Below are 15,278 nucleotides of genomic sequence, written 5' to 3' on the forward strand. Positions count from 1 at the left end.
AAGGGAGTTATCCATGTTAATCTCCAGGCATGAAATGTAATGATCTGTTTTATTATTGTTAATTTATGCTCAAGCTTCCTTTTGCTCTTCTTTTTAGCCAACATAACAATTATACAGTCTAACTATTTGCCTCAGGGAGATGCTGTAATAGGACTAATTAAATATTTAATATTTTAAAGGACTTAAGCAACCTTGTAAGTAATACGTTAAGAGGAGATAAAATCATGATGATCTCCTTAGTAGGAGGAATGTTAATGAAGCACTGGGGTCAGGCATTCCTTTAATGCCCATGTCCTGTATCTGTCAGAGGCTGAATGGTTTCATGGTTAAATTAATGATTGTTGTAACTTATGACAGTTCTTCTACTTCCTAGTTGGAAAGCAAAGTTTTTAACCTTTCTATGCCAATCTCATATTTCTCATCTTTAGAGTGAGGAGATAAGAATACCACCTCTCTTTGTGGATTGTTGTGATGACATATGAGGTATGTGTCTATCAAAAGAAAGTGGTTTTTATTAATATGAATTAATCCCATAACTATTGGTATTACAATATCAATTCAATGCAAGTATTGAATTCAAAACTTGTAGATTCTTATTTTAAAACTAGCAATGAAATGGATATGTACTTTTAGACCTAATCTCAAATTTAGAAAGAAGGAAGAGAAAAGGGAGGAAGAAAATGAGGAAGAAAAGGAGTAGGAGAAAATATCTCTAAAATCCACCCCAAACAGGGGTTAAAGACAAAGAGAAAGTGATCATTGTGCAGACGATGAAGACTGATTGTAGGTATGTGTAGTCAATGTAAAACTGACCTCACTGATCTAGAAAAATAATAGAATCATCAAATGTCAGAGCACACAGATTATAAGGAAAATGCCTTTATTTTTTAGGTCAAGGGCTAGTGAATAAATCTGAATTAGCAGAAAGTTTTCATTATGACTTTTTAAAAAATGATATCTTGTTTTTTCAAAGCTCATACAGAAAAAGAACTAGACTAACAAAAATTTAGAAAAAGTTGTTCTTTTGAAACGAGGTCAGGATTAATTGAATAAGCATTTTAAATATATTAACTGTCACATCTAAATATTTTTGAAAACTTGTTTCTCCTGTTTACTAGAAGATTTTCCCTTTACAACTAAAGATATTTTGTAAACTGCTTTCTAATTGAGTCTAAATGTAAAATTCATCCAGATGATTTTTCTTGATTTTATGAATTCCAAATCTGGTGGGAGTTGCAAATAATGAGATTTTGTTATACATTCCAAGTTCACCAGCCTTATAATGAACTTCATATTCTACAGCAAAGGGGCAAGAGGAGCAGTGTCCCCAATTCCATTCATTCAACAAATCTTTATGATTGCAATTGTGCGCTAGACCATTCATAAGAAGGAATGAGCTTACATTTTCTTAGCTGTGCATTTTGTTGTCATTTTAATGCCCCATCAGCAAGTCTTCTTGATTAATTCTTAAGCGTTTATCAACTATATGTTATTAAAAATCAGGATGAGCTTCCACTTTCCTTTCTTCTAGGACAGGTACAGCTGACCTTCAATATTTATGGATTCAATTTTTGATAATTTTCCTACTTGCTAAAATTTATTTGTACCCCCTCCCCCCACCACCTCCAATCAATACTTGTGGTACTTTTGCAGTCATTCATAGACATGTACAGAATGGTGAAAATTTTGGTTGGCCCATTCACATGTTCCCAGCTGAGGCTAGGCAAGTGATGCTCTGCCTTCTTGATTCAGCTTTCCTACTATAAACATGTGTTTTTACTTGGTGTATTTAGTGTCATGTTTTTTGCAGTTTTTCTTTTGCTTTTCTTTGGTGATTTAGAATAATCCCCAAGCATAGACAACTGGAGTGCCATCTAGTGTTCCTAAGTGCAAGAAGGCTGTGACGTGTCTTACAGAGGAAATACATGTTAGATCAGCTTTGTTCGGACATGTTGACCATGATTTCTATGTTAATAAGTCAACAATATGTATTTTAAAAGGTGTCCTTAAACTGAAACACACATAAAACAACGTTATGTTTTGATTGGTTGACAAAAATGTTGTGACCAGAGGCTTGCAGGAATTGAAGCTATTTCTCCTAAGAGTAATGGTTCAGCATTTGCAAATTCAGTATTTGCAGTGTCTTTATAGAACATAACTATCATGAATAACAAGAATCAATTGTATTTGAAATTTGGGGGGATTTTAATAAATATCTATTCACTAAAGTGTCCCTTTTAATGTAAACCAAGATGCATGATTTTTTTCTGATCTGTAAGCAACTAGTAAGTAAATACAGAGGGGTGGAAAAATGAAAATTATATATAGGACTAAACCATAATTTTTGTTTTTTTCCTTATAAACTTAAAAAAAAAAAACTGCTGCTAAAAAACAATGTAATAAACCTGGAGGGGTTTGAAGTCTAGAAACAATTTGTAATGTGATGGAATCTTGTTTGTTAGTAGTGATTTGTCTGTCCTGTTTGCTACCTATGCCTAGCACAGTTTCTAACTTACATGGAGTGCTCAAGGTATTTAAAAAAATAAAAATAAATTGCAGTGAATCAGTCATAAATTGACATTGAAATAGCCTTGAGAGTGAAAAGATTTAGCAATAAAAATAAAAGTTGGAGAAGTATAATGAACATTTTCCGGTTGGAGACGAGAGGTCAGTCTACCTCACAGTTGGCTGGGAGAATCACCTCTGTCACTGGGCCTGGGCAATGACAGCATCCGTAGGTGCCAGCTGTACCGTACTTGGGTTTACCATTAACTCTCTGTGTCATCTGGGTCAGATCATTCAGCTTCTTTGGGTCTTGACTTCTAATTATTTCCTTGATAACCACCATTATTATAAGGAAACAGAGAAAGCCATTTACATTAGTCAGAGTGTTCCAGAGAAACAGAACCAATATTTTTTCTTTTCCTCTGCCTTTTTGTTCTGTTCAGGCCCTCAACAGATGGGATGATGCCGATCTGCATTTATGAATTTTACAAATTTATAAGACTTGAGAATATATGTAAATATGAATTCTGAGTACCTAGACTGGGGAGGGGAAGGGGAAACACAATTTAAATAGAGCTGAATTTATTTCTATGAATTAAGTGTACTGTCTTGAGCAGCTGGGAGTGGTCTAACCTGTCTGCTGGTTGGCCAATTGAAACCTATATGGCCTACATTGAATGAAGCTGATGGCCAAAATTCCTTGCCAAAATGTAAAGAAAAGAGTCCAAAGACTTCGGAAAATAGGAATGTTGGAGTGGATTGATCACCAGCAACTGCTTATCTCCCATGCTATGACTGCCAAATAGCCAGTTATTTACCATTAACATAATAGCAACTTTTGGAATAACAAGGAAAAAAGGAAGAAAAAGAAAGAAAGAAATGCTACAACAATAGACCTATTTTTTTTTTTTCCTTCAGTGCATTACATCCAGAGTTTATATCTAGGTCATGCAAACAATCAATGACCTAAAGATTTTTTTGGGGGGGGAATTACTTTTGACCAGTACTGGAGTATTGGGCATGACTACAACTAGTCAAAAGTAATTCCTCTCTAAAAAGCCACAACTCTGTTATATCAGTTTTTGGGATTATGACTTTTAAAGCACCTCTACTATTGCAATAAGGCATATCAAAAAGCACTTGGGCTTTCTTGCCACTGCCATTTAGTTAACTTGTGGTTTCATTTTTTCCTTAATGGAACTATGTCTTCTTGGACAGTAAACATCCCTTGAAAGTCAGATGGAAGCTTTTGCTTAAATAGATGTTCAATGCTTTGTGACAGGCTTTCACCACATATAAAGTAGACATACCAACAACTCCTAGCTTTAAAATAACTTTTACACAATCACTTTTTTTCCCTCAAGCTTTATAGTGCTGTGATATTTTTGAAATCATTTTTAGGAAGTACACGAGATGCAATCTTCGGAAAGAAATGCAACGGTACAACAAATAAACCCAACAAACAAACAAATGAACACCTCAATTGAAGTGACAGTTGGATCAACAGATACTGTAAGTGCCTGGCAGTGACAGTTATTCTTCTGCATGAATGCATTCACCTTTTTTAAAGTGTTAAAATAAAAAAATTATTCCAGATTCCAGAAATCATAAATGTATATCCTATAATTAAAGAAATGGTAGACATAGACTATATTATCATCTTATTTAACCTTCAATCATAAAAGACCTACAATATGGTATCACTATATCCCCCCTTTTAAAATGAGACTAGGAAGTGAGTCTTAGTCTAAAAGAGGTGAAATAACTTTCTCATGGTCACAAAGCTAATATGTGATGGGACTGAGTTTCTACCTAATGCCCAAGCTTGCAGCCACTCTACTATATTTAGCTTCAAGCTAAGGAAGTGGAGTTGATGATCTTTTCCTGCTCAGAAGTTCTGTTTTTTCATTTTATATACATCTTTGTTATGGTTTATATATGTATACATATTATAACGTTTCTTTATCCACTCTTTAATTCTCTCTCTCTTTTTTTTAAATTATACTTTAAAGTTCTAGGGTACCTGCACACAACGTGCAGGTTTGTTACATAGGTATATATGTGCCATGTTGGTTTGCTGCACCCATCAACTCATCATTTACATTAGGTATTTCTCCTAATGCTTATCCCTCCCCCAGCCACTCACCCCGCGACAGGCCCCAGTGTGTGATGTTCCTCACCTTGTGTCTATGTGTTCTTGTTGTTCAGCTCCCACCTGTGAGTGAGAACATGTGGTATTTGGTTTTCTGTCCTTGTGATAGTTTGCTCAGAGTGATGGTTTCCAGCTTCATCCATGTCCCTGCAAAGGACATGAGCGCATCCTTTTTTATGGCTGCATAGTATTCCATGGTGTATATGTGCTACATTTTCTTAATCCAGTCTATCACTGATGGACATTTGGGCTGGTTCCAAGTCTTTGCTATTGTGAATAGTGCCACAATAAACATACATGTGCGTGTGTCTTTATAGTAGCGTGGTTTATAATCCTTTGGATATATACCCAGTAATGGCTTCGCTGGGTCAAATGGTATTTCTAGTTCTAGATCCTTGAGGAATCGCCACAGTGTCTTCCACAATGGAACTAATTTACACTCCCACCAACAGTGTAAAAGCATTCCTATTTCTCCAAATCCTCTCCAACATCTGTTGTTTCCTGACTTTTTAGTGATCGCCATTCTAACTGGTATGGGACAGCATCTCATTGTGATTTTGATTTGCATTTCTCTGATGACCAGTGATGATGAGCATTGTTTTCACATGTCTGTTGGCTGCATAAATGTCTTCTTTTGAGAAGTATCTGTTCATATCCTTTGCCCACTTTTTGATGGGGTTGTTTGTTTTTTCTTGTAAATTTGTTTAACTTCTTTGCAGATTCTGGATAATAGCCCTTTGTCAGATGGGTAGATTGCAAAGATTTTTCTCCCATTCTGAAGATTGCCTGTTCACTCCAATGATAGTTTCCTTTGCTGTGCAGAAGCTCTTTAGTTTAATTAGATCCCATTTGTAAATTTTGGCTTTTGTTGCCATTGCTTTTTGTGTTTTAGTCATGAAGTCTTTGCACGTGCCTATATCCTGAATGGTATTGCCTAGGTTTTCTTCTAGGTTTTTTTTATGGTGTTAGGTCTTACATTTAAGTCTTTAATCCACCTTGAATTAATTTTTGTGTAAGGCGTAAGGAAGGGATCCAGTTTCAGCTTTCTACATATGGCTAGCCAGTTTTCCCAGCACCATTTATTAAATAGTTGAATCCTTTCCCTATTTCTTGTTTTTGTCAGGTTTGTCAAAGATCAGATGGTTGTAGATGTGTGGTGTTATTTCTGAGGGCTCTGTTTTGTTCCATGGGTCTACATATCTGTTTTGGTACCAGTACCATGCTGTTTGGTTACTGTAGCCTTATAGTACAGTTTGTAGTCAGATAGCATGATGCCTCCAGCTTTGTTCTGTTTGCTTGAGATTGTCTTGGCTATGCAGGCTCTTTTTTGGTTCCATATGAACTTTAAAGTAGTTTTTTCCAATTCTGTGAAGATAGTCATTGGTAGCTTGATGGGGATGGCATTGAATCTATAAATTACCTTGGGCAATATGGCCATTTTCACGATATTGATTCTTCCTATCCATGAGGATGGAATGTTCTTCCGTTTGTGTCCTGTTTTATTTCATTGAGCAGTGGTTTGTAGTTCTCCTTGAAGAGGTCCTTCACATCCCTTGTAAGTTGTATTCCTAGGTATTTTATTTTCTTTGTAGTAATTGTGAATGGTAGTTCACTCATAATTTGGCTCTCTGTCTATTATTGGTGTATAGGAATGCTTGTGATTTTTACACATTGATTTTGTATCCTGAGACTTTGCTGTAGTTGCTTATCAGCTTAAGGAGATTTTGGGCTGAGATCATGGGGTGAGATCATGGGGTTTTCTTTATTTTATTTTATTTAATTTAGTTTCTTTCTTTTTTTTTTTTTGGAGACAGAGTCTCACTCTGTCACCCAGGTTGGAGTGCAGTGGTGTGATCTGAGCTCACTGCAAGCTCGACTTCCCGAGTTCACACCATTCTCCTGCCTCAGCCTCCCAAGTAGCTGGGACTACAGGCATGTGCCACTATGCCTGGCTAATTTTTTGTATTTTTAGTGGAGACAGGGTTTCACCGTGTTAACCAGGATGATCTCGATCTCCTGACCTCGTGATCCACCAGCCTCAGCCTCCCAAAGTGCTGGGATTACAGGCGTGAGCCTCTGCACCTGCCCCATCTTTGTGGTTTTATCTATCTTTGGTCTTTGATGTTGGTGACCTACAGATGGGGTTTTGGTGTGGATGTCCTTTTTGTTGATGTTGATGCTATTCCTTTCTGTCTGTTAGTTTTCCTTCTAACAGTCAGATCCCTCAGCTACAGGTCTATCGGAGTTTGCTGGAGGTCCACTCCAGACTCTGTTTGCCTGGGTATCACCAGGGGAGGCTGCAGAACAGCAACTATTGCTGCCTGATCCTTCCTCTGGAGGCTTTATCTCAGAGGAACACCCACCTGTTTGAGGTGTCTGTTGGCCCCTACTGGGAGGTTTCTCCCAGTCAGGCTACATGGGGGTAAGGAACCCACTTGAGGAGGCAGTCTGTCCATTCTCAGAGCTCAAACACCATGCTGAGAGAACCACTGCTCTCTTCAGAGCTGTTAGACAGGGACGTTTAAGTCTGCCAAAGCTATCTGTTGCCTTTTGTTCTACTATGCCCTGTCCACAGAGGTGGAATCTATAGAGGCAGTAGGCCTTGCTGAGCTATGGTGGGCTCTGCCCAGTTCATGCTTCCTGGCCTCTTTGTTTACACTGTGAGCTACTCAAGCCTCAGCAATGGCGGATGCCCCTCCCCCCGCCAGGGTCCTGGGTTGATCTCACACTGCTGCACTAGGAGTGAGCAAGGCTCCTTGGGCGTGGGATCCGCTGAGCCAGGCATGGGAGGGTATCTCCTGGTCTGCCAGTTGCTAAGACTGGGGGAAAAGTACAGTATTTTGTCATGAGTGTACCATTTTTCTAGGTACAGTCTGTCAAGGCTTCCATTTGCTAGGAAAGGGAAATCTCCTGACCTCTTGCGCTTCCCGGGTGAGACAACAGTCCACCCTGCTTTGGTTTGCCCTCCATGGGCTGCACCCACTGTTCAACCAGTCCGAATGAGATGAACCAGGTACCTCAGTTGGAAATGCAGAAATCACCTGTCTTCTGCGTGGATCTTGCTGGGAGCTGCAGACTGGAGCTGTCCCTATTTGGCCATCTTGGAAGCAACCCCCCAATTTTTCTTAATCTTATTTAAAAAACAGAAAAAACCTGTTTGTTGTAGGGAACATAAGACTACAACTAAGTTTGGATTATATATATATATATGTACATATATATATGTTGATATATAATATTATGTATATATAATGTAATATATAATACATTTAGATATAATTTTTGTTATTTATATATACTTTATAAACTTATATATAGACATATGTATATACTAATATATATATATACTGGGAAATATTGAGAGAATATTATTCTCCAATATATCCAACTGATTTTGAGAATAATATTCTCTCAGCATTCCCTGGTATGATATTTTATTATAAATTTGTTAAACATTGAAGAAAGACTAACTGAATGTTCAAGACTTAAGCATAATGATGGAACTGCCCACTTGTGGCAGAAATGGTGGTTTGACTGCTAACATCTGTTCCAGTTTCTCTGTAGAGTGCCTTCCTGTACTACAGAGGCTGGAAGGCTAAACATTTCATTTCCCAGAAAACCTTGCACCTGGAGATTCCAATGTGGTTTAGTGTCTGCCAATCAGGAGCACCCGCAGGAAACTTAAATTTGTACCTATAACATCCATTTGCTGGTACAGACCTATCAGGTGGGGTGGGCTCAGAAGGCTGTGGTCCTGGTGGCAGCTTTCTGTCCGTGGGTTATGGCTGTTGTGGTGTGATCCTTGGCACAACTTCTTGGTTACAGCAGTGATAAGATGTTCCTTAGCAGGGCAATTCTGTGGCTGTGTTTTGGAAGTCATTCCTGCTCCTCAGGCCCTTCCAACAATTTTTTAAGAACCTAACTCCTAGCACTAAATCCATTCCTAGATAAAGTGGTGCTAGAAAGATTTCTGCTATTCACAGATGAGTATTGACTGATTCAATACATCCCACTTCTGACTTTTAGCATGTTTTCTCTAGCCTGATAAATTTAAGATTTGGGGTGATTTTGGAGTAAATAGTCATTTTTTCTCAAATAGGAGTCATGCACTAAAATAGCAGAAATTTCTCTTTTTTCTGGATCTACTCAAGATGGGAATAAATTACCTTCCCTCTGAAGCACATAACATGAACAAAATTCTGGAATATTGAAGGCCTTGGAGTTGAATTTTATAAATGCCTTTTCTTTCTTTTTCCTTTTCCTTAAACCTGTTATTTGTGTGTTTGTAAGGGACAATTTATCTAAAATGTAAAGGAGTAGCACTTGTGATTCCTAATGATTCCTAAGACCTGCTATAGGTTAGCAAAGATAAATGGAAGACTTTCATTCTTCATTAAGTTTTCTACATTAACTTACTGAGGAGGTAGAGTAAAATATTTTAACTGCCTTAACGAGCTTAGAAATTGTTGTGTGGGCACTTGAAGTAACTTAGAAAAATATTATTTAGCATATTATTATGGAATTTTGACAGGTTATTAACTATCAAATGTAAAGAAATGTTTACATTGTTAATAATTCTACATGTATACATGAAAATATTTACATCTATTCTTTTTAAAAAATTTTTGAACGACTGAACTCAAATATGCAGAATAACCGTGAGAGACCTAACTATTATGATAACATTTAGTATTACATTATTGTTAGACTCAGACATTTTTATTTTCTTAAAGCCAAAAATAACAAAAATTCTATCTAAATTTATTTAAATATCAAGGATTATAACATCAAATCAATTGAAAATTGGCCTCCAGCTCCATTATTATAATTCAATACATCAATTGATTAAAAAACATTAGCATTCCCTTTATATATGGCACTGTTAACTTTGAGAAATAAGTATTTGCAGCCTTATTGTGACTTCCCCATAAGTGCTTTGCTTGCAGCACCTAAGACATGGCTTTATACAGACTAAAAACTGAGTTGTCTTAAAAGAGATATTAAATAATGAGCTGATTATGGATGATAGCTTATAAGCAGTTCAATTCTAGTTTTTCAGTTGTAAATTTTCTCTTCAAATCTCTAAGATTGCTTTATATACAGAGGTAGGTAATCAAAGGTAAGAAATCTTTATAACCTGCAAGGTAACATGAGTCATGCAGATGCCTCACTTCTTCCTTGCATGTTGTCCTCAATGATCAGGAGTTTTCTATTTTGTATTTGAATGTTTCTATGCTGTACTCTTGGGCTCAAGTGATCCTCCCGCCTCAGCATCCTGGGTAGCTGGGATGACAGGTGTGTGCTACCACACCCGGTTAAACTTTGTTTGTTTGTTTTATTTTTTGCAGGGATGAGGTCTTGCTATGTTGTCCAGGCTGGTATGGAACTCCTGGCCTCAAGCGATCCTCCTGTCTCAGCCTTCCAAGGTGCTGAGATTGTAGGCATGGGCCACTGTGCCCTGCAAGATTCTTAATATTAACTCACACACATTATGTTGTTTAAGCATGGTTTATATGCCATGCTACATGAAGCATTTAATTAAGCTCAGGTATTCCTCTATTATCAAACATGTGAATGTGTCCAATTTTTTTCCTCCTATAAATCATGGTGAAAAGTCTTAATTTGGGGGTTAATTTTTGTTAATTTTCCTCAAAGTGAAATTAACAAGTCAGTGGGCATGAACCATTTTATTCATTTATTCCTTTATTAAATATTATTTGTTTCCTAATTTACGTCAGAAATCGTGTTCACTGCTGGGCATGTGATAGTGATTAGTAAAAAATAAAAAAAGTTTTTGCCCTTAATTTTGTAGGTCTTGTCACACAGGTCAGATTGCTCTCCAGAGAGTGAACAATTTACAAAACACTCAACCATTCTCATTCCCTCCGACTTTGCCAGCATTGGTTATAAAATTTTATTTCCTTTTTTTTCTAGTTTAAAAACTATGTCATGGTACCTGAAAATTATTTTGATTAGCAATTGTTTAGTTGCAAGTAAAGTGTACATTTCTTCAAAAATCATCAATTTATTCATCTTTTTTGTTTTATTTGAATAATTGGTAAATTATTTTCCCTTTTGTTAAATAAGAATTTCTCTTTTTTCTGTAGTTTCTTAGAATTCTATTTTGAGTTTTAAATAGACAGTAATCAGACATAGTAGAAGAATAAAGTTTGACAATTCTAATAAATACTCTTCTTGGAATAGGAAATAGAATGAATTTAAAGACATTAAAGCAATCATAATAAAGTTGGCTTAAATGATTAAAAATCTCCATGAGCACAGATAGCATTTTTGCTTATCCATGAATATATAACACTGATTTTTCAACAAACCTAGCTAGAAGAAAAAGAGCATAATAAGAAAATTAAGAGTGCTTTAGGAAACAAAGCTACATTAAACACATTTTTATTTACTTAAGAAAAAACCTCAAAACAAAAGTGATCTTTATCAAATCATCATTGAATAGACTTCTTCTTCAGGAACTTACAGAGATATTTTGAATTTAAAAAAACCTCTTGGTCTGATAGTAACTTAAGCAGGTATCCTGATTCATTAACAACAATGTCACAGCTGCAGCACTAACATAACCACCAAGCAACTTTAGATTGTTGGTTCAGCTGAGACAGCTCAGCTTGTAAATCAGATCTACCCTGGCTGGCTTTGATTGAGTCAGTGCTTCTCCTTCCTAGAGCTTCGAAGGCTTTCCCAGGAGTCTTCCGTATCAGAGTCATGGGCCCTTTGGCTTCCTCTCTCAGGAACTCTCCTCTGGTAGGTTTTGATTTGTATTTTAAGGGAAAAGATTGAATATGGAAATTCTCTGGAGGGTGAGGGGTGCAAAACACCACACAAAAATAAGCAACAACAACAAAACTCACAAAACTTGGCCCATAACAGAAGTTCTTTTTTTTTTTTTTAAATTTTGGAAACCTGCAAAATGACATTTGAGTTATTTCGTTTCTCCCTCAAGAGTTTCTCTTTCTGCCAACTTGTAGATTTCCTCACCCAATCTCCCTCTCTCCAGGGCCCAAACACATTCACAGACACAGACACACACACACACACACACACACACACACACCCACACCCACAGTTGATGTGTTGATGTGATGGTTCTGAAACTGATACAATCTTTAAAAATAAATTCTTAGAACTTAATGAAATTACTGTTATTTGATCATTGGTTAATCCAAGACAAAGTCAAAGGTCTATCTTCCTTGAATAGGGAACTTCATAAGTATATAAATTCTGTAAACCGGAAAGTGACTGAGGCAGGTCTTAATTGATTAGACATTTCTTTAGCCGAGGTTGAGGACATGCTTGGGAAAAAACACAAATCACAGGAGCACCTGTGACCTATGCTTTTTCCAAAGGGGACTTTGGGAACTGCAATATGTAAAGGGAAAGGAGCAAGCAGGAGGGGAAAAAAGAAGGGAATTTAGGCAGTGAGGTTCTCATTAGCTTCAGTACATCTGCATTTTACATGTGAAAAGAGAGAGTAGAGGAAAAGTTAATTATGCGTTGTCATGCTCAGTAAATCTATATTTAACTTTTTAAAAATTTCAATAGGTTTTTGGGGGACAGGTGGTGTTTGGTTACATGAAGAAGTTCTTTTTTTGTTTGAAACAGAGTCTCACTCTGTAGCCCCTGCTGGAGTGCAGTGGAGCGATGTTGGTGATCTGCCTCCCAGGTAAAGTAATTCTCGTGCCTCAGCCTCCTGAGTAGCTGGGACTACAGGCCTGCACCACCACACCCAGATAGGTTTTGTATTTTTAGTAGTGACAGGGTGTTGCCATGGTGGCCAGGCTGGTCTGAAACTCCTGACCTCAAGTTATCCACCTGCCTTGGCCTCCCAAAGTGCTGGGATTACAGGCATGAACCACTGTGCCTGACCCATGAATAAGTTCCTTAGTAGTGATTTCTGAGATTTTGGTGGACCCACCACCTGAGCAGTGCACATTGTACCTAATGTGTCATCTTCTATACCTCACCCCCTCCCACCCTTTCTCCCGAGTCCCCAAAGTCCAGTGTATCATTCTTATGCCTTTACATCCTCATAGCTTAGCTCCCACTTGTGAGTGAGAACTTACAATGTTTGGTTTTTCGTTCCTGAGTTACTTCACTTAGAATAATGGCCTCCGATTCCATCCAGGTTGCTGCAAATGCTATTATTTTATTCCTTTTTATGGCTGAGTAATATTACATAATATATATAGATCACATTTTCTTTGTCCAGTCATTGATTGATGGGCATTTAGGCTGGTTCCATATTCTTGCAATTGTGAATTGTGCTGCTATAAACATGTGTGTGTAAGTAGCTTTATCCTATATTGACTTCTTTTCCTCTGAGTGGATACCCAGTAGTGGGATTGCTGGATCGAATGGTAGATCTACTTTTAGTTCTTTAAGGAATATCTACACTGTTTTCCATAGTGGTTGTACTAGTTTACTTTCTCACCAACAGTGTGAAAGTGTTCCCATTTCACCGCATCCACGCCAACGTCTATTATTTTTTGATTATGGCCATTCTTGCAGGAGTAAGGTGGTATTGCATTGTGGTTTTGCTTTGCATTTCCCTGATAATTACTGATGTTGAGCATTTTTTCATGTTTGTTGGCCATTTATATATCTTCTTTTGAGAATCGTCTATTCATGTCCTTAGCCCACTTTTTGATGAATTTTTTTTTTTTTTCTTGCTGATTTGAGTTCTTTGTAGATTCTGGATATTAGTCCATTCTTGGAAGTATAACTTGAGACAATTTTTTCCCAATCTATGGGTTGTCTGTTTGCTCTGCTGATTATTTCTTTTGCTGTGCAGAAACTTTTTAGTTTAATTAAGTCCCATCTATTTATCTTTGTTTTTGTTGCATTTACTTTTGGGTTCTTGGTCATGAAGTCTTTGCCTAAGCCAATATCTAGAAGAGTTTTTCTGATGTCAAGTTCTAGAATTTTTATGGTTTCAGGTCTTAGATTTAAATATTTGATCAATCTTGAGTTGATTTTTGTATAAGGTGAAAGATGGGCATCCAGTTTCATTCTTCTACATGTGGCTTGCCAATTATCCCAGCACCGTTTGTTGAAGAGGATGTCATTTCCTCACTTTAGGTTTTTGTTTGCTTTGTTGAAAATCAGTTGGCTGTAAGTATTTGGCTTTATTTCTGGGTTTTCTATTTTGTTCCATTGGTTTATATGCCTATTTTTATACCAGTATCATGCTGTTTTGACGATTACGGCCTTATAGTATAGTTTGAAGTCAGGTAATGTGATGCCTCCAGATTTGTTTTTTTTCTTAGTCTTGCTTTGGCTATGTGGGTTCCTTTTTGGTTCCATATGCATTTTAGGATTTTTTTTTTTTTTTTTTTTTAGTTCTGTGAAGAATGATGATGGCATTTTGATGGGAATTACATTTAATTTGTAAATTGCTTTTGGCAGTATGATCATTTTTGCAATATTGATTCTACCTATCCGTGAGCATGGGATGTGTTTCCATTTGTCTGTGTTGTCTATGATTTCTTTCAGCAGTGTTTTGTATTTTTCTTTATAGAGCTGTTTCACCTCCTTGGTTAGGTATATTCCTAAGTATTTTATTTTTTTGCATCGATTGTAAAAGGAGTTGAGTTCTTGATTTGATTCTCAGCTTGGTCACTGAGTTGATCAGGCTGATTTTATTGATTTGGACCCACCAAGTAGGGACTCTGCATCTAATATTGCAGCTCAGGGAGTTAAAAAAGGTTCTAATAATTTATTTGCTTGGTTAGCAGAAATATGGATTAAAAGATGGCCCACTATGAGGGAGCTAGAAATGCCTGATCTCCCTTGGTTTAATGTAGAGGAAACGATCAAAAGGCTTAGGGAGATTGGGATGGTGGAATGGATTATTCACTTTATACCTATTCATCCCAGCTGAGATGGTCCAGAATATATACCCTTGACCAACGGCTTGCAAAATAGATTCGTGAGGGCAGCAGCTGCATCTTTGAAGAGCCCTGTAATTCCTTTTCTCTGTATGTCAGATCTAACAGTGGGAACCACAGTCACTCAACTACAAAATTGAAATACAGTGGGAATCATTGGATCCTGAGGTGGCAGGGGCCAAGTGGCAGCACTCAACTGTCAAAGGCAAGGTGGGCGTAGCTACCATAATGGAAAGCAGAGGTAAAACAGCAATCAGAATAGTCTGACTCATGTAGAGCTCTGGCATTGGCTAATGAATCATGGTGTTTCTAGAAGTGAAATTGATAGGAAGCCTACTGCATTTCTACTTAAATTATACAAACAGAAAACTTCTAGGTCGAATGGACAAAAGATTAATTTGAATTATAAAAACAGAAAATCATGGCCCCTCAATCAACTTCCAGACTTGAGCCAGTTTACAGACCCAGAACCCCTTAAATAAAAGGAAGGGTGGGTCCCCTTGAGGAAGGACCCCACTACATTACTGATAATTTATGCAGTGAATCTTTCTCCTATACTTCCTCAAGGGGACCTCCAGCCTTTTACCATGGTAACTGTGCATTGAGGAAAGGGAAATGATCAGATATTTTGGAAACTACTGGACACTGGCTCTGCTGACATTGATTCCAGGGGATTCAAAACATCATCGTGGCCCTCCAGTTAAAGTAGG

The 15,278-nt window shown here is 37.2% G+C and overlaps 2 long non-coding RNA genes across 7 annotated transcripts in view; one reads left to right on the top strand and one right to left on the bottom strand.

The window, feature by feature from the left end:
- LOC103883093 overlaps window positions 1-15,278 on the top strand; it is a 145,814-nt gene that overhangs the window by 70,089 nt on the left and 60,447 nt on the right. For 4 of the 5 annotated variants that reach the window (XR_645191.4, XR_645192.4, XR_004183197.1 and 1 more), the window contains exons 3-4: window positions 429-483; window positions 3,907-4,017. This is a non-coding gene — a long non-coding RNA (uncharacterized LOC103883093). The remainder of the gene's footprint in view (window positions 1-428; window positions 484-3,906; window positions 4,018-15,278) is intronic. The other variant, XR_001901052.3, reaches the window with a different exon arrangement.
- The window catches only part of LOC103883092, a 60,848-nt gene that overhangs the window by 12,293 nt on the left and 33,277 nt on the right, over window positions 1-15,278 (bottom strand). The gene's annotated exons all lie outside the window — the stretch shown is intronic.

Source organism: Papio anubis, chromosome 4 (genome assembly GCF_008728515.1).
Source record: "Papio anubis isolate 15944 chromosome 4, Panubis1.0, whole genome shotgun sequence".
Taxonomy (NCBI): domain Eukaryota; kingdom Metazoa; phylum Chordata; class Mammalia; order Primates; family Cercopithecidae; genus Papio; species Papio anubis.